The 18876-nt window shown below is 42.7% G+C and overlaps 2 non-coding genes across 2 annotated transcripts; both read left to right on the forward strand.

Moving 5' to 3' along the window:
- Positions 1 to 13130: 13130 nt before the first annotated feature.
- On the forward strand, positions 13131 to 13202 carry trnap-agg (transfer RNA proline (anticodon AGG)). The gene has a single exon. It is a non-coding gene; the product is annotated as a tRNA-Pro (tRNA).
- Positions 13203 to 17937: 4735 nt separating this feature from the next.
- On the forward strand, positions 17938 to 18009 carry trnap-ugg (transfer RNA proline (anticodon UGG)). Its single transcript has one exon. It is a non-coding gene; the product is annotated as a tRNA-Pro (tRNA).
- Positions 18010 to 18876: the final 867 nt, after the last annotated feature.

An 18876-nucleotide genomic window follows, 5' to 3' on the forward strand; every position in this document is an offset into this window, starting at 1 on the left:
TAAAAAATACCTGTTACCAGGTACTATCACCTGATGGAAAGTCTAAAGATCGAGCTGAGTCAAGTTAAGCCAAGCTAGGTAGGTGCTAGTGGAAAAGGGCTATTAGAGATCACAAAGTCTGATCGAAATTGAGGACATTCAATTTCGGTGTAAAGACGTTAAACTACATATGTCAAAGTCTCATAATGGTTTCACCCGAAACCTCTGCTGATAATTACCCACGCCTTTTTTCACACCTTGGCTCATGTGATGTGTTTCATAGTTGGTCAACAACCCTGGTAAAGACAACCCCCTCTGGGGTTTAAATACCTGGGACTGTCCAACATTTAGTTTTAGATCTAACGAAGGTTCTCAGAGGAGAGGTGAAAGGTCTTCAAGGCACTTAGAGAATTCCAGCTGCTTTCTTTCAAAGCTCATCAGACTACCATGACCTGGATGACTGGGAACCCTTTTTTCTCATTCACTGTGTGCAGTCCCTCTGGAGTCATCCCTGTTGGAGCTTGTCAGTAGCAAAGGCCTGAAAGTACAAAAATGAATACTGAAGAGGGCTTAAAAATATTCCTGCTTGAATTTGAAGGCCGATTTAAGTCTATCCTTTCAGAGTTCCAGACTTAATTGCAGGCTTCCTGTGGCTCGTTGGTCTACGAGTATGATTCTCGCGTTGGGTGGAAGAGGTCCCGGGTTCAAATCCCGGACGAGCCCCCTTAAAATCACAAGCTCTTAGCTTCATGGAATTCTTTGGCAAGTCACATTGCTTCTGGGGCATTGTAAATGTGCTTTTTGCCAAACCGTTCAATGTGATCTGTGACACCAATTTGTTTTTTCAATAATAACGTTTTTGATTTTGTGAAGGAGTCACTCTCATGACTCATTGAGTGATGCCATTGACTGCACAATCCCTGTCATGCAATCTGTATATGTCACATTTTGAGATTGCCTAGGAAACCTTACTGGGCAGATACTAAAAAATACCTGTTACCAGGTACTATCACCTGATGGAAAGTCTAAAGATCGAGCTGAGTCAAGTTAAGCCAAGCTAGGTAGGTGCTAGTGGAAAAGGGCTATTAGAGATCACAAAGTCTGATCGAAATTGAGGACATTCAATTTCGGTGTAAAGACGTTAAACTACATATGTCAAAGTCTCATAATGGTTTCACCCGAAACCTCTGCTGATAATTACCCACGCCTTTTTTCACACCTTGGCTCATGTGATGTGTTTCATAGTTGGTCAACAACCCTGGTAAAGACAACCCCCTCTGGGGTTTAAATACCTGGGACTCTCCAACATTTAGTTTTAGATCTAACGAAGGTTCTCAGAGGAGAGGTGAAAGGTCTTCAAGGAACTTAGAGAATTCCAGCTGCTTTCTTTCAAAGCTCATCAGACTACCATGACCTGGATGACTGGGAACCCTTTTTTCTCATTCACTGTGTGCAGTCCCTCTGGAGTCATCCCTGTTGGAGCTTGTCAGTAGCAAAGGCCTGAAAGTACAAAAATGAATACTGAAGAGGGCTTAAAAACATTCCTGCTTGAATTTGAAGGCAGATTTAAGTCTATCCTTTCAGAGTTCCAGACTTAAGCGCAGGTCTTTTGTGGCTCGTTGGTCTAGGCGTATGATTCTCGCGTTGGGTGCGAGAGGTCCCGTGTTCAAATCCCGGACGAGCCCCCTTAAAATCACAAGCTCTTAGCTTCATGGAATTCTTTGGCAAGTCACATTGCTTCTGGGGCATTGTAAGTGTGTTTTCTGCCAAACCTTTCAATGTCATCTGTGACACCAATTTGTCTTTCTAAAATAACGTTTTTGATTTTGTGAAGGAGTCACTCTCATGACTCATTGAGTGATGCCATTGACTGCACAATCCCTGTCATGCAATCTGTATATGTCACATTTTGAGATTGCCTAGGAAACCTTACTGGGCAGATACTAAAAAATACCTGTTACCAGGTACTATCACCTGATGGAAAGTCTAAAGATCGAGCTGAGTCAAGTTAAGCCAAGCTAGGTAGGTGCTAGTGGAAAAGGGCTATTAGAGATCACAAAGTCTGATCCAAATTGAGGCCATTCTATTTCGGTGTAAAGACGTTAAACTACATATGTCAAAGTCTCATAATGGTTTCACCCGAAACCTCTGCTGATAATTACCCACGCCTTTTTTCACACCTTGACTCATGTGATGTGTTTCATATTTGGTCAACAACCCTGGTAAAGACAACCCCCTCTGGGGTTTAAATACCTGGGACTGTCCAACATTTAGTTTTAGATCTAACGAAGGTTCTCAGAGGAGAGGTGAAAGGTCTTCAAGGAACTTAGAGAATTCCAGCTGCTTTCTTTCAAAGCTCATCAGACTACCATGACCTGGATGACTGGGAACCCTTTTTTCTCATTCACTGTGTGCAGTCCCTCTGGAGTCATCCCTGTTGGAGCTTGTCAGTAGCAAAGGCCTGAAAGTACAAAAATGAATACTGAAGAGGGCTTAAAAACATTCCTGCTTGAATTTGAAGGCAGATTTAAGTCTATCCTTTCAGAGTTCCAGACTTAAGCACAGGTCTTCTGTGGCTCGTTGGTCTAGGCGTATGATTCTTCCTTCGGGTGCGAGAGGTCCCGGGTTCAAATCCCGGACGAGCCCCCTTAAAATCACAAGCTCTTAGCTTCATGGAATTCTTTGGCAAGTCACATTTCTTCTGGGGCATTGTAAATGTGTTGTGTGCCAAACCTTTCAATGTGATCTCTGACACCAATTTGTCTTTCTAAATTAATGTTTTTGATTTTGTGAAGGAGTCACTCTCATGACTCATTGAGTGATGCCATTGACTGCACAATCCCTGTCATGCAATCTGTATATGTCACATTTTGAGATTGCCTTGGAAACCTTACTGGGCAGATACTATAAAATACCTGTTACCAGGTACTATCACCTAATGGAAACTCTAAAGATCGAGCTGAGTCAAGTTAAGCCAAGCTAGGTGGGTGCTAGTGGAAAAGGGCTATTAGAGATCACAAAGTCTGATCGAAATTGAGGCCATTCAATTTCGGTGTAAAGACGTTAAACTACATATGTCAAGGTCTCATAATGGTTTCACCCGAAACCTCTGCTGATAATTACCCACGCCTTTTTTCACACCTTGGCTCATGTGATGTGTTTCATAGTTGGTCAACAACCCTGGTAAAGACAACCCCCTCTGGGGTTTAAATACCTGGGACTCTCCAACATTTAGTTTTAGATCTAACGAAGGTTCTCAGAGGAGAGGTGAAAGGTCTTCAAGGCACTTAGAGAATTCCAGCTGCTTTCTTTCAAAGCTCATCAGACTACCATGACCTGGATGACTGGGAACCCTTTTTTCTCATTCACTGTGTGGAGTCCCTCTGGAGTCATCCCTGTTGGAGCTTGTCAGTAGCAAAGGCCTGAAAGTACAAAAATGAATACTGAAGAGGGCTTAAAAACATTCCTGCTTGAATTTGAAGGCAGATTTAAGTCTATCCTTTCAGAGTTCCAGACTTAAGCACAGGTCTTCTGTGGCTCGTTGGTCTAGGCGTATGATTCTTCCTTCGGGTGCGAGAGGTCCCGGGTTCAAATCCCGGACGAGCCCCCTTTAAATCACAAGCTCTTAGCTTCATGGAATTCTTTGGCAAGTCACATTTCTTCTAGGGCATTGTAAATGTGTTGTGTGCCAAACCTTTCAATGTGATCTCTGACACCAATTTGTCTTTCTAAATTAATGTTTTTGATTTTGTGAAGGAGTCACTCTCATGACTCATTGAGTGATGCCATTGACTGCACAATCCCTGTCATGCAATCTGTATATGTCACATTTTGAGATTGCCTTGGAAACCTTATTGGGCAGATACTAAAAAATACCTGTTACCAGGTACTATCACCTAATGGAAACTCTAAAGATCGAGCTGAGTCAAGTTAAGCCAAGCTAGGTAGGTGCTAGTGGAAAAGGGCTATTAGAGATCACAAAGTCTGATCCAAATTGAGGCCATTCAATTTCGGTGTAAAGACGTTAAACTACATATGTCAAGGACTCATAATGGTTTCACCCGAAACCTCTGCTGATAATTACCCACGCCTTTTTTCACACCTTGGCTCATGTGATGTGTTTCATAGTTGGTCAACAACCCTGGTAAAGACAACCCCCTCTGGGGTTTAAATACCTGGGACTCTCCAACATTTAGTTTTAGATCTAACGAAGGTTCTCAGAGGAGAGGTGAAAGGTCTTCAAGGCACTTAGAGAATTCCAGCTGCTTTCTTTCAAAGCTCATCAGACTACCATGACCTGGATGACTGGGAACCCTTTTTTCTCATTCACTGTGTGCAGTCCCTCTGGAGTCATCCCTGTTGGAGCTTGTCAGTAGCAAAGGCCTGAAAGTACAAAAATGAATACTGAAGAGGGCTTAAAAACATTCCTGCTTGAATTTGAAGGCAGATTTAAATCTATCCTTTCAGAGTTCCAGACTTAAGGGCAGGCTTCCTGTAGCTCGTTGGTCTAGGCGTATGATTCTCGCTTAGGGTGCGAGAGGTCCTGGGTTCAAATCCCGGACGAGCCCCCTTAAAATCACAAGCTCTGAGCTTCATGGAATCCTTTGGAAAGTTACATTTCTTCTGGGGCATTGTAAATGTGCTTTTTGCCAAACCTTTCAATGTGATCTGTGACACCAATTTGTTTTTTCAATAATAACGTTTTTGATTTTGTGAAGGAGTCACTCTCATGACTCATTGAGTGATGCCATTGACTGCACAATCCCTGTCATGCAATCTGTATATGTCACATTTTGAGATTGCCTAGGAAACCTTACTGGGCAGATACTAAAAAATACCTGTTACCAGGTACTATCACCTGATGGAAAGTCTAAAGATCGAGCTGAGTCAAGTTAAGCCAAGCTAGGTAGGTGCTAGTGGAAAAGGGCTATTAGAGATCACAAAGTCTGATCGAAATTGAGGCCATTCAATTTCGGTGTAAAGACGTTAAACTACATATGTCAAAGTCTCATAATGGTTTCACCTGAAACCTCTGCTGATAATTATCCACGCCTTTTTTCACACCTTGGCTCATGTGATGTGTTTCATAGTTGGTCAACAACCCTGGTAAAGACAACCCCCTCTGGGGTTTAAATACCTGGGACTGTCCAACATTTAGTTTTAGATCTAACGAAGGTTCTCAGAGGAGAGGTGAAAGGTCTTCAAGGCACTTAGAGAATTCCAGCTGCTTTCTTTCAAAGCTCATCAGACTACCATGACCTGGATGACTGGGAACCCTTTTTTCTCATTCACTGTGTGCAGTCCCTCTGGAGTCATCCCTGTTGGAGCTTGTCAGTAGCAAAGGCCTGAAAGTACAAAAATGAATACTGAAGAGGGCTTAAAAATATTCCTGCTTGAATTTGAAGGCAGATTTAAATCTATCCTTTCAGAGTTCCAGACTTAAGGGCAGGCTTCCTGTAGCTCGTTGGTCTAGGCGTATGATTCTCGCTTAGGGTGCGAGAGGTCCTGGGTTCAAATCCCGGACGAGCCCCCTTAAAATCACAAGCTCTGAGCTTCATGGAATCCTTTGGAAAGTTACATTTCTTCTGGGGCATTGTAAATGTGCTTTTTGCCAAACCTTTCAATGTGATCTGTGACACCAATTTGTTTTTTCAATAATAACGTTTTTGATTTTGTGAAGGAGTCACTCTCATGACTCATTGAGTGATGCCATTGACTGCACAATCCCTGTCATGCAATCTGTATATGTCACATTTTGAGATTGCCTAGGAAACCTTACTGGGCAGATACTAAAAAATACCTGTTACCAGGTACTATCACCTGATGGAAAGTCTAAAGATCGAGCTGAGTCAAGTTAAGCCAAGCTAGGTAGGTGCTAGTGGAAAAGGGCTATTAGAGATCACAAAGTCTGATCGAAATTGAGGACATTCAATTTCGGTGTAAAGACGTTAAACTACATATGTCAAAGTCTCATAATGGTTTCACCCGAAACCTCTGCTGATAATTACCCACGCCTTTTTTCACACCTTGGCTCATGTGATGTGTTTCATAGTTGGTCAACAACCCTGGTAAAGACAACCCCCTCTGGGGTTTAAATACCTGGGACTGTCCAACATTTAGTTTTAGATCTAACGAAGGTTCTCAGAGGAGAGGTGAAAGGTCTTCAAGGCACTTAGAGAATTCCAGCTGCTTTCTTTCAAAGCTCATCAGACTACCATGACCTGGATGACTGGGAACCCTTTTTTCTCATTCACTGTGTGCAGTCCCTCTGGAGTCATCCCTGTTGGAGCTTGTCAGTAGCAAAGGCCTGAAAGTACAAAAATGAATACTGAAGAGGGCTTAAAAATATTCCTGCTTGAATTTGAAGGCCGATTTAAGTCTATCCTTTCAGAGTTCCAGACTTAATTGCAGGCTTCCTGTGGCTCGTTGGTCTACGAGTATGATTCTCGCGTTGGGTGGAAGAGGTCCCGGGTTCAAATCCCGGACGAGCCCCCTTAAAATCACAAGCTCTTAGCTTCATGGAATTCTTTGGCAAGTCACATTGCTTCTGGGGCATTGTAAATGTGCTTTTTGCCAAACCGTTCAATGTGATCTGTGACACCAATTTGTTTTTTCAATAATAACGTTTTTGATTTTGTGAAGGAGTCACTCTCATGACTCATTGAGTGATGCCATTGACTGCACAATCCCTGTCATGCAATCTGTATATGTCACATTTTGAGATTGCCTAGGAAACCTTACTGGGCAGATACTAAAAAATACCTGTTACCAGGTACTATCACCTGATGGAAAGTCTAAAGATCGAGCTGAGTCAAGTTAAGCCAAGCTAGGTAGGTGCTAGTGGAAAAGGGCTATTAGAGATCACAAAGTCTGATCGAAATTGAGGACATTCAATTTCGGTGTAAAGACGTTAAACTACATATGTCAAAGTCTCATAATGGTTTCACCCGAAACCTCTGCTGATAATTACCCACGCCTTTTTTCACACCTTGGCTCATGTGATGTGTTTCATAGTTGGTCAACAACCCTGGTAAAGACAACCCCCTCTGGGGTTTAAATACCTGGGACTCTCCAACATTTAGTTTTAGATCTAACGAAGGTTCTCAGAGGAGAGGTGAAAGGTCTTCAAGGAACTTAGAGAATTCCAGCTGCTTTCTTTCAAAGCTCATCAGACTACCATGACCTGGATGACTGGGAACCCTTTTTTCTCATTCACTGTGTGCAGTCCCTCTGGAGTCATCCCTGTTGGAGCTTGTCAGTAGCAAAGGCCTGAAAGTACAAAAATGAATACTGAAGAGGGCTTAAAAACATTCCTGCTTGAATTTGAAGGCAGATTTAAGTCTATCCTTTCAGAGTTCCAGACTTAAGCGCAGGTCTTTTGTGGCTCGTTGGTCTAGGCGTATGATTCTCGCGTTGGGTGCGAGAGGTCCCGTGTTCAAATCCCGGACGAGCCCCCTTAAAATCACAAGCTCTTAGCTTCATGGAATTCTTTGGCAAGTCACATTGCTTCTGGGGCATTGTAAGTGTGTTTTCTGCCAAACCTTTCAATGTCATCTGTGACACCAATTTGTCTTTCTAAAATAACGTTTTTGATTTTGTGAAGGAGTCACTCTCATGACTCATTGAGTGATGCCATTGACTGCACAATCCCTGTCATGCAATCTGTATATGTCACATTTTGAGATTGCCTAGGAAACCTTACTGGGCAGATACTAAAAAATACCTGTTACCAGGTACTATCACCTGATGGAAAGTCTAAAGATCGAGCTGAGTCAAGTTAAGCCAAGCTAGGTAGGTGCTAGTGGAAAAGGGCTATTAGAGATCACAAAGTCTGATCCAAATTGAGGCCATTCTATTTCGGTGTAAAGACGTTAAACTACATATGTCAAAGTCTCATAATGGTTTCACCCGAAACCTCTGCTGATAATTACCCACGCCTTTTTTCACACCTTGACTCATGTGATGTGTTTCATATTTGGTCAACAACCCTGGTAAAGACAACCCCCTCTGGGGTTTAAATACCTGGGACTGTCCAACATTTAGTTTTAGATCTAACGAAGGTTCTCAGAGGAGAGGTGAAAGGTCTTCAAGGAACTTAGAGAATTCCAGCTGCTTTCTTTCAAAGCTCATCAGACTACCATGACCTGGATGACTGGGAACCCTTTTTTCTCATTCACTGTGTGCAGTCCCTCTGGAGTCATCCCTGTTGGAGCTTGTCAGTAGCAAAGGCCTGAAAGTACAAAAATGAATACTGAAGAGGGCTTAAAAACATTCCTGCTTGAATTTGAAGGCAGATTTAAGTCTATCCTTTCAGAGTTCCAGACTTAAGCACAGGTCTTCTGTGGCTCGTTGGTCTAGGCGTATGATTCTTCCTTCGGGTGCGAGAGGTCCCGGGTTCAAATCCCGGACGAGCCCCCTTTAAATCACAAGCTCTTAGCTTCATGGAATTCTTTGGCAAGTCACATTTCTTCTAGGGCATTGTAAATGTGTTGTGTGCCAAACCTTTCAATGTGATCTCTGACACCAATTTGTCTTTCTAAATTAATGTTTTTGATTTTGTGAAGGAGTCACTCTCATGACTCATTGAGTGATGCCATTGACTGCACAATCCCTGTCATGCAATCTGTATATGTCACATTTTGAGATTGCCTTGGAAACCTTATTGGGCAGATACTAAAAAATACCTGTTACCAGGTACTATCACCTAATGGAAACTCTAAAGATCGAGCTGAGTCAAGTTAAGCCAAGCTAGGTAGGTGCTAGTGGAAAAGGGCTATTAGAGATCACAAAGTCTGATCCAAATTGAGGCCATTCAATTTCGGTGTAAAGACGTTAAACTACATATGTCAAGGACTCATAATGGTTTCACCCGAAACCTCTGCTGATAATTACCCACGCCTTTTTTCACACCTTGGCTCATGTGATGTGTTTCATAGTTGGTCAACAACCCTGGTAAAGACAACCCCCTCTGGGGTTTAAATACCTGGGACTCTCCAACATTTAGTTTTAGATCTAACGAAGGTTCTCAGAGGAGAGGTGAAAGGTCTTCAAGGCACTTAGAGAATTCCAGCTGCTTTCTTTCAAAGCTCATCAGACTACCATGACCTGGATGACTGGGAACCCTTTTTTCTCATTCACTGTGTGCAGTCCCTCTGGAGTCATCCCTGTTGGAGCTTGTCAGTAGCAAAGGCCTGAAAGTACAAAAATGAATACTGAAGAGGGCTTAAAAACATTCCTGCTTGAATTTGAAGGCAGATTTAAATCTATCCTTTCAGAGTTCCAGACTTAAGGGCAGGCTTCCTGTAGCTCGTTGGTCTAGGCGTATGATTCTCGCTTAGGGTGCGAGAGGTCCTGGGTTCAAATCCCGGACGAGCCCCCTTAAAATCACAAGCTCTGAGCTTCATGGAATCCTTTGGAAAGTTACATTTCTTCTGGGGCATTGTAAATGTGCTTTTTGCCAAACCTTTCAATGTGATCTGTGACACCAATTTGTTTTTTCAATAATAACGTTTTTGATTTTGTGAAGGAGTCACTCTCATGACTCATTGAGTGATGCCATTGACTGCACAATCCCTGTCATGCAATCTGTATATGTCACATTTTGAGATTGCCTAGGAAACCTTACTGGGCAGATACTAAAAAATACCTGTTACCAGGTACTATCACCTGATGGAAAGTCTAAAGATCGAGCTGAGTCAAGTTAAGCCAAGCTAGGTAGGTGCTAGTGGAAAAGGGCTATTAGAGATCACAAAGTCTGATCGAAATTGAGGCCATTCAATTTCGGTGTAAAGACGTTAAACTACATATGTCAAAGTCTCATAATGGTTTCACCTGAAACCTCTGCTGATAATTATCCACGCCTTTTTTCACACCTTGGCTCATGTGATGTGTTTCATAGTTGGTCAACAACCCTGGTAAAGACAACCCCCTCTGGGGTTTAAATACCTGGGACTGTCCAACATTTAGTTTTAGATCTAACGAAGGTTCTCAGAGGAGAGGTGAAAGGTCTTCAAGGCACTTAGAGAATTCCAGCTGCTTTCTTTCAAAGCTCATCAGACTACCATGACCTGGATGACTGGGAACCCTTTTTTCTCATTCACTGTGTGCAGTCCCTCTGGAGTCATCCCTGTTGGAGCTTGTCAGTAGCAAAGGCCTGAAAGTACAAAAATGAATACTGAAGAGGGCTTAAAAATATTCCTGCTTGAATTTGAAGGCAGATTTAAATCTATCCTTTCAGAGTTCCAGACTTAAGGGCAGGCTTCCTGTAGCTCGTTGGTCTAGGCGTATGATTCTCGCTTAGGGTGCGAGAGGTCCTGGGTTCAAATCCCGGACGAGCCCCCTTAAAATCACAAGCTCTGAGCTTCATGGAATCCTTTGGAAAGTTACATTTCTTCTGGGGCATTGTAAATGTGCTTTTTGCCAAACCTTTCAATGTGATCTGTGACACCAATTTGTTTTTTCAATAATAACGTTTTTGATTTTGTGAAGGAGTCACTCTCATGACTCATTGAGTGATGCCATTGACTGCACAATCCCTGTCATGCAATCTGTATATGTCACATTTTGAGATTGCCTAGGAAACCTTACTGGGCAGATACTAAAAAATACCTGTTACCAGGTACTATCACCTGATGGAAAGTCTAAAGATCGAGCTGAGTCAAGTTAAGCCAAGCTAGGTAGGTGCTAGTGGAAAAGGGCTATTAGAGATCACAAAGTCTGATCGAAATTGAGGACATTCAATTTCGGTGTAAAGACGTTAAACTACATATGTCAAAGTCTCATAATGGTTTCACCCGAAACCTCTGCTGATAATTACCCACGCCTTTTTTCACACCTTGGCTCATGTGATGTGTTTCATAGTTGGTCAACAACCCTGGTAAAGACAACCCCCTCTGGGGTTTAAATACCTGGGACTGTCCAACATTTAGTTTTAGATCTAACGAAGGTTCTCAGAGGAGAGGTGAAAGGTCTTCAAGGCACTTAGAGAATTCCAGCTGCTTTCTTTCAAAGCTCATCAGACTACCATGACCTGGATGACTGGGAACCCTTTTTTCTCATTCACTGTGTGCAGTCCCTCTGGAGTCATCCCTGTTGGAGCTTGTCAGTAGCAAAGGCCTGAAAGTACAAAAATGAATACTGAAGAGGGCTTAAAAATATTCCTGCTTGAATTTGAAGGCCGATTTAAGTCTATCCTTTCAGAGTTCCAGACTTAATTGCAGGCTTCCTGTGGCTCGTTGGTCTACGAGTATGATTCTCGCGTTGGGTGGAAGAGGTCCCGGGTTCAAATCCCGGACGAGCCCCCTTAAAATCACAAGCTCTTAGCTTCATGGAATTCTTTGGCAAGTCACATTGCTTCTGGGGCATTGTAAATGTGCTTTTTGCCAAACCGTTCAATGTGATCTGTGACACCAATTTGTTTTTTCAATAATAACGTTTTTGATTTTGTGAAGGAGTCACTCTCATGACTCATTGAGTGATGCCATTGACTGCACAATCCCTGTCATGCAATCTGTATATGTCACATTTTGAGATTGCCTAGGAAACCTTACTGGGCAGATACTAAAAAATACCTGTTACCAGGTACTATCACCTGATGGAAAGTCTAAAGATCGAGCTGAGTCAAGTTAAGCCAAGCTAGGTAGGTGCTAGTGGAAAAGGGCTATTAGAGATCACAAAGTCTGATCGAAATTGAGGACATTCAATTTCGGTGTAAAGACGTTAAACTACATATGTCAAAGTCTCATAATGGTTTCACCCGAAACCTCTGCTGATAATTACCCACGCCTTTTTTCACACCTTGGCTCATGTGATGTGTTTCATAGTTGGTCAACAACCCTGGTAAAGACAACCCCCTCTGGGGTTTAAATACCTGGGACTCTCCAACATTTAGTTTTAGATCTAACGAAGGTTCTCAGAGGAGAGGTGAAAGGTCTTCAAGGAACTTAGAGAATTCCAGCTGCTTTCTTTCAAAGCTCATCAGACTACCATGACCTGGATGACTGGGAACCCTTTTTTCTCATTCACTGTGTGCAGTCCCTCTGGAGTCATCCCTGTTGGAGCTTGTCAGTAGCAAAGGCCTGAAAGTACAAAAATGAATACTGAAGAGGGCTTAAAAACATTCCTGCTTGAATTTGAAGGCAGATTTAAGTCTATCCTTTCAGAGTTCCAGACTTAAGCGCAGGTCTTTTGTGGCTCGTTGGTCTAGGCGTATGATTCTCGCGTTGGGTGCGAGAGGTCCCGTGTTCAAATCCCGGACGAGCCCCCTTAAAATCACAAGCTCTTAGCTTCATGGAATTCTTTGGCAAGTCACATTGCTTCTGGGGCATTGTAAGTGTGTTTTCTGCCAAACCTTTCAATGTCATCTGTGACACCAATTTGTCTTTCTAAAATAACGTTTTTGATTTTGTGAAGGAGTCACTCTCATGACTCATTGAGTGATGCCATTGACTGCACAATCCCTGTCATGCAATCTGTATATGTCACATTTTGAGATTGCCTAGGAAACCTTACTGGGCAGATACTAAAAAATACCTGTTACCAGGTACTATCACCTGATGGAAAGTCTAAAGATCGAGCTGAGTCAAGTTAAGCCAAGCTAGGTAGGTGCTAGTGGAAAAGGGCTATTAGAGATCACAAAGTCTGATCCAAATTGAGGCCATTCTATTTCGGTGTAAAGACGTTAAACTACATATGTCAAAGTCTCATAATGGTTTCACCCGAAACCTCTGCTGATAATTACCCACGCCTTTTTTCACACCTTGACTCATGTGATGTGTTTCATATTTGGTCAACAACCCTGGTAAAGACAACCCCCTCTGGGGTTTAAATACCTGGGACTGTCCAACATTTAGTTTTAGATCTAACGAAGGTTCTCAGAGGAGAGGTGAAAGGTCTTCAAGGAACTTAGAGAATTCCAGCTGCTTTCTTTCAAAGCTCATCAGACTACCATGACCTGGATGACTGGGAACCCTTTTTTCTCATTCACTGTGTGCAGTCCCTCTGGAGTCATCCCTGTTGGAGCTTGTCAGTAGCAAAGGCCTGAAAGTACAAAAATGAATACTGAAGAGGGCTTAAAAACATTCCTGCTTGAATTTGAAGGCAGATTTAAATCTATCCTTTCAGAGTTCCAGACTTAAGGGCAGGCTTCCTGTGGCTCGTTGGTCTAGGCGTATGATTCTCGCTTAGGGTGCGAGAGGTCCCGGGTTCAAATCCCGGACGAGCCCCCTTAAAATCACAACCTCTGAGCTTCATGGAGTCCTTTGGAAGGTTACATTTCTTCTGGGGCATTGTAAATGTGCTTTTTGCCAAACCTTTCAATGTGATCTGTGACACCAATTTGTTTTTTCAATAATAACGTTTTTGATTTTGTGAAGGAGTCACTCTCATGACTCATTGAGTGATGCCATTGACTGCACAATCCCTGTCATGCAATCTGTATATGTCACATTTTGAGATTGCCTAGGAAACCTTACTGGGCAGATACTAAAAAATACCTGTTACCAGGTACTATCACCTGATGGAAAGTCTAAAGATCGAGCTGAGTCAAGTTAAGCCAAGCTAGGTAGGTGCTAGTGGAAAAGGGCTATTAGAGATCACAAAGTCTGATCCAAATTGAGGCCATTCAATTTCGGTGTAAAGACGTTAAACTACATATGTCAAAGTCTCATAATGGTTTCACCCGAAACCTCTGCTGATAATTACCCACGCCTTTTTTCACACCTTGGCTCATGTGATGTGTTTCATAGTTGGTCAACAACCCTGGTAAAGACAACCCCCTCTGGGGTTTAAATACCTGGGACTCTCCAACATTTAGTTTTAGATCTAACGAAGGTTCTCAGAGGAGAGGTGAAAGGTCTTCAAGGCACTTAGAGAATTCCAGCTGCTTTCTTTCAAAGCTCATCAGACTACCATGACCTGGATGACTGGGAACCCTTTTTTCTCATTCACTGTGTGGAGTCCCTCTGGAGTCATCCCTGTTGGAGCTTGTCAGTAGCAAAGGCCTGAAAGTACAAAAATGAATACTGAAGAGGGCTTAAAAACATTCCTGCTTGAATTTGAAGGCAGATTTAAGTCTATCCTTTCAGAGTTCCAGACTTAAGCACAGGTGTTCTGATGCTCGTTGGTCTAGGCGTATGATTCTTGCTTCGGGTGCGAGAGGTCCCGGGTTCAAATCCCGGACGAGCCCCCTTAAAATCACAAGCTCTTAGCTTCATGGAATTCTTTGGCAAGTCACATTGCTTCTGGGGCATTGTAAGTGTGTTTTCTGCCAAACCTTTCAATGTCATCTGTGACACCAATTTGTCTTTCTAAAATAACGTTTTTGATTTTGTAAAGGAGTCACTCTCATGACTCATTGAGTGATGCCGTTGACTGCACAATCCCTGTCATGCAATCTGTATATGTCACATTGTGAGATTGCCGTGGAAACCTTACTGGGCAGGTACTAAAAGATACCTGTTACCAGGTACTATCACCTAATGGAAACTCTAAAGATCGAGCTGAGTCAAGTTAAGCCAAGCTAGGTAGGTGCTAGTGGAAAAGGGCTATTAGAGATCACAAAGTCTGATCGAAATTGAGGCCATTCAATTTCGGTGTAAAGACGTTAAACTACATATGTCAAAGTCTCATAATGGTTTCACCCGAAACCTCTGCTGATAATTACCCACGCCTTTTTTCACACCTTGGCTCATGTGATGTGTTTCATAGTTGGTCAACAACCCTGGTAAAGACAACCCCCTCTGGGGTTTAAATACCTGGGACTCTCCAACATTTAGTTTTAGATCTAACGAAGGTTCTCAGAGGAGAGGTGAAAGGTCTTCAAGGCACTTAGAGAATTCCAGCTGCTTTCTTTCAAAGCTCATCAGACTACCATGACCTGGATGACTGGGAACCCTTTTTTCTCATTCACTGTGTGGAGTCCCTCTGGAGTCATCCCTGTTGGAGCTTGTCAGTAGCAAAGGCCTGAAAGTACAAAAATGAATACTGAAGAGGGCTTAAAAACATTCCTGCTTGAATTTGAAGGCAGATTTAAGTCTATCCTTTCAGAGTTCCAGACTTAAGCACAGGTGTTCTGATGCTCGTTGGTCTAGGCGTATGATTCTTGCTTCGGGTGCGAGAGGTCCTGGGTTCAAATCCCGGACGAGCCCCCTTAAAATCACAAGCTCTTAGCTTCATGGAATTCTTTGGCAAGTCACATTGCTTCTGGGGCATTGTAAGTGTGTTTTCTGCCAAACCTTTCAATGTCATCTGTGACACCAATTTGTCTTTCTAAAATAACGTTTTTGATTTTGTAAAGGAGTCACTCTCATGACTCATTCAGTGATGCCGTTGACTGCACAATCCCTGTCATGCAATCTGTATATGTCACATTGTGAGATTGCCGTGGAAACCTTACTGGGCAGGTACTAAAAGATACCCGTTACCAGGTACTATCACCTAATGGAAACTCTAAAGATCGAGCTGAGTCAAGTTAAGCCAAGCTAGGTAGGTGCAAGTGGAAAAGGGCTATTATGGATCACAAAGTCTGATCAAAATTGAGGCCATTCAATTTCGGTGTGAAGACGTTAAACTACATATGTCAAAGTCTCATAATGGTTTCACCCGAAACCTCTGCTGATAATTACCCACGCCTTTTTTCACACCTTGGCTCATGTGATGTGTTTCATAGTTGGTCAACGACCCTGGTAAAGACAACCCTCTCTGGGGTTTAAATACCTGGGACTCTCCAACATTTAGTTTTAGATCTAACGAAGGTTCTCAGAGGAGAGGTGAAAGGTCTTCAAGGCACTTAGAGAATTCCAGCTGTTTTCTTTCAAAGCTCATCAGAATACCATGACCTGGATGACTGGGAACCCTTTTTTCTCATTCACTGTGTGCAGTCCCTCTGGAGTCATCCCTGTTGGAGCTTGTCAGTAGCAAAGGCTTGAAAGTACAAAAATGAATACTGAAGAGGGCTTAAAAACATTCCTGCTTGAATTTGAAGGCAGATTTAAGTCTATCCTTTCAGAGTTCCAGACTTAAGCGCAAGTCTTTTGTGGCTCGTTGGTCTAGGTGTATGATTCTCGCGTTGGGTGCGAGAGGTCCCGTGTTCAAATCCCGGACGAGCCCCCTTAAAATCACAAGCTCTTAGCTTCATGGAATTCTTTGGCAAGTCACATTGCTTCTGGGGCATTGTAAATGTGTTTTGTGCCAAACCTTTCAATGTCATCTGTGACACCAATTTGTCTTTCTAAAATAACGTTTTTGATTTTGTGAAGGAGTCACTCTCATGACTCATTGAGTGATGCCATTGACTGCACAATCCCTGTCATGCAATCTGTATATGTCACATTTTGAGATTGCCTAGGAAACCTTACTGGGCAGATACTAAAAAATACCTGTTACCAGGTACTATCACCTGATGGAAAGTCTAAAGATCGAGCTGAGTCAAGTTAAGCCAAGCTAGGTAGGTGCTAGTGGAAAAGGGCTATTAGAGATCACAAAGTCTGAACGAAATTGAGGCCATTCAATTTCGGTGTAAAGACGTTAAACTACATATGTCAAAGTCTCATAATGGTTTCACCCGAAACCTCTGCTGATAATTACCCACGCCTTTTTTCACACCTTGGCTCATGTGATGTGTTTCATATTTGGTCAACAACCCTGGTAAAGACAACCCCCTCTGGGGTTTAAATACCTGGGACTGTCCAACATTTAGTTTTAGATCTAACGAAGGTTCTCAGAGGAGAGGTGAAAGGTCTTCAAGGCACTTAGAGAATTCCAGCTGCTTTCTTTCAAAGCTCATCAGACTACCATGACCTGGATGACTGGGAACCCTTTTTTCTCATTCACTGTGTGCAGTCCCTCTGGAGTCATCCCTGTTGGAGCTTGTCAGTAGCAAAGGCCTGAAAGTACAAAAATGAATACTGAAGAGGGCTTAAAAACATTCCTGCTTGAATTTGAAGGCAGATTTAAATCTATCCTTTCAGAGTTCCAGACTTAAGGGCAGGCTTCCTGTAGCTCGTTGGTCTAGGCGTATGATTCTCTCTTAGGGTGCGAGAGGTCCCGGGTTCAAATCCCGGACGAGCCCCCTTAAAATCACAAGCTCTGAGCTTCATGGAATCCTTTGGAAAGTTACATTTCTTCTGGGGCATTGTAAATGTGCTTTTTGCCAAACCTTTCAATGTGATCTGTGACACCAATTTGTTTTTTCAATAATAACGTTTTTGATTTTGTGAAGGAGTCACTCTCATGACTCATTGAGTGATGCCATTGACTGCACAATCCCTGTCATGCAATCTGTATATGTCACATTTTGAGATTGCCTAGGAAACCTTACTGGGCAGATACTAAAAAATACCTGTTACCAGGTACTATCACCTGATGGAAAGTCTAAAGATCGAGCTGAGTCAAGTTAAGCCAAGCTAGGTAGGTGCTAGTGGAAAAGGGCTATTAGAGATCACAAAGTCTGATCCAAATTGAGGCCATTCAATTTCGGTGTAAAGACGTTAAACTACATATGTCAAGGACTCATAATGGTTTCACCCGAAACCTCTGCTGATAATTACCCACGCCTTTTTTCACACCTTGGCTCATGTGATGTGTTTCATAGTTGGTCAACGACCCTGGTAAAGACAACCCCCTCTGGGGTTTAAATACCTGGGACTCTCCAACATTTAGTTTTAGATCTAACGAAGGTTCTCAGAGGAGAGGTGAAAGGTCTTCAAGGCACTTAGAGAATTCCAGCTGCTTTCTTTCAAAGCTCATCAGACTACCATGACCTGGATGACTGGGAACCCTTTTTTCTCATTCACTGTGTGCAGTCCCTCTGGAGTCATCCCTGTTGGAGCTTGTCAGTAGCAAAGGCTTGAAAGTACAAAAATGAATACTGAAGAGGGCTTAAAAACATTCCTGCTTGAATTTGAAGGCCGATTTAAGTCTATCCTTTTAGAGTTCCAGACTTAAGCGCAGGTCTTTTGTGGCTCGTTGGTCTAGGCGTATGATTCTCGCTTTGGGTGCGAGAGGTCCCGGGTTCAAATCCCGGACGAGCCCCCTTAAAATCACAAGCTCTTAGCTTCATGGAATTCTTTGGCAAGTCACATTTCTTCTGGGGCATTGTAAATGTGTTGTGTGCCAAACCTTTCAATGTGATCTGTGACACCAATTTGTCTTTCTAAATTAATGTTTTTGATTTTGTGAAGGAGTCACTCTCATGACTCATTGAGTGATGCCATTGACTGCACAATCCCTGTCATGCAATCTGTATATGTCACATTTTGAGATTGCCTTGGAAACCTTATTGGGCAGATACTAAAAAATACCTGTTACCAGGTACTATCACCTAATGGAAACTCTAAAGATCGAGCTGAGTCAAGTTAAGCCAAGCTAGGTAGGTGCTAGTGGAAAAGGGCTATTAGAGATCACAAAGTCTGATCCAAATTGAGGCCATTCAATTTCGGTGTAAAGACGTTAAACTACATATGTCAAGGTCTCATAATGGTTTCACCCGAAACCTCTGCTGATAATTACCCACGCCTTTTTTCACACCTTGGCTCATGTGATGTGTTTCATAGTTGGTCAACGACCCTGGTAAAGACAACCCCCTCTGGGGTTTAAATACCTGGGACTCTCCAACATTTAGTTTTAGATCTAACGAAGGTTCTCAGAGGAGAGGTGAAAGGTCTTCAAGGCACTTAGAGAATTCCAGCTGCTTTCTTTCAAAGCTCATCAGACTACCATGACCTGGATGACTGGGAACCCTTTTTTCTCATTCACTGTGTGCAGTCCCTCTGGAGTCATCCCTGTTGGAGCTTGTCAGTAGCAAAGGCTTGAAAGTACAAAAATGAATACTGAAGAGGGCTTAAAAACATTCCTGCTTGAATTTGAAGGCAGATTTAAGTCTATCCTTTCAGAGATCCA

The sequence above is a fragment of the Perissodus microlepis genome, chromosome 18, assembly GCF_051167445.1.
Source record: "Perissodus microlepis isolate ML-2025 ecotype Zambia chromosome 18, ASM5116744v1, whole genome shotgun sequence".
NCBI classification, from domain to species: domain Eukaryota; kingdom Metazoa; phylum Chordata; class Actinopteri; order Cichliformes; family Cichlidae; genus Perissodus; species Perissodus microlepis.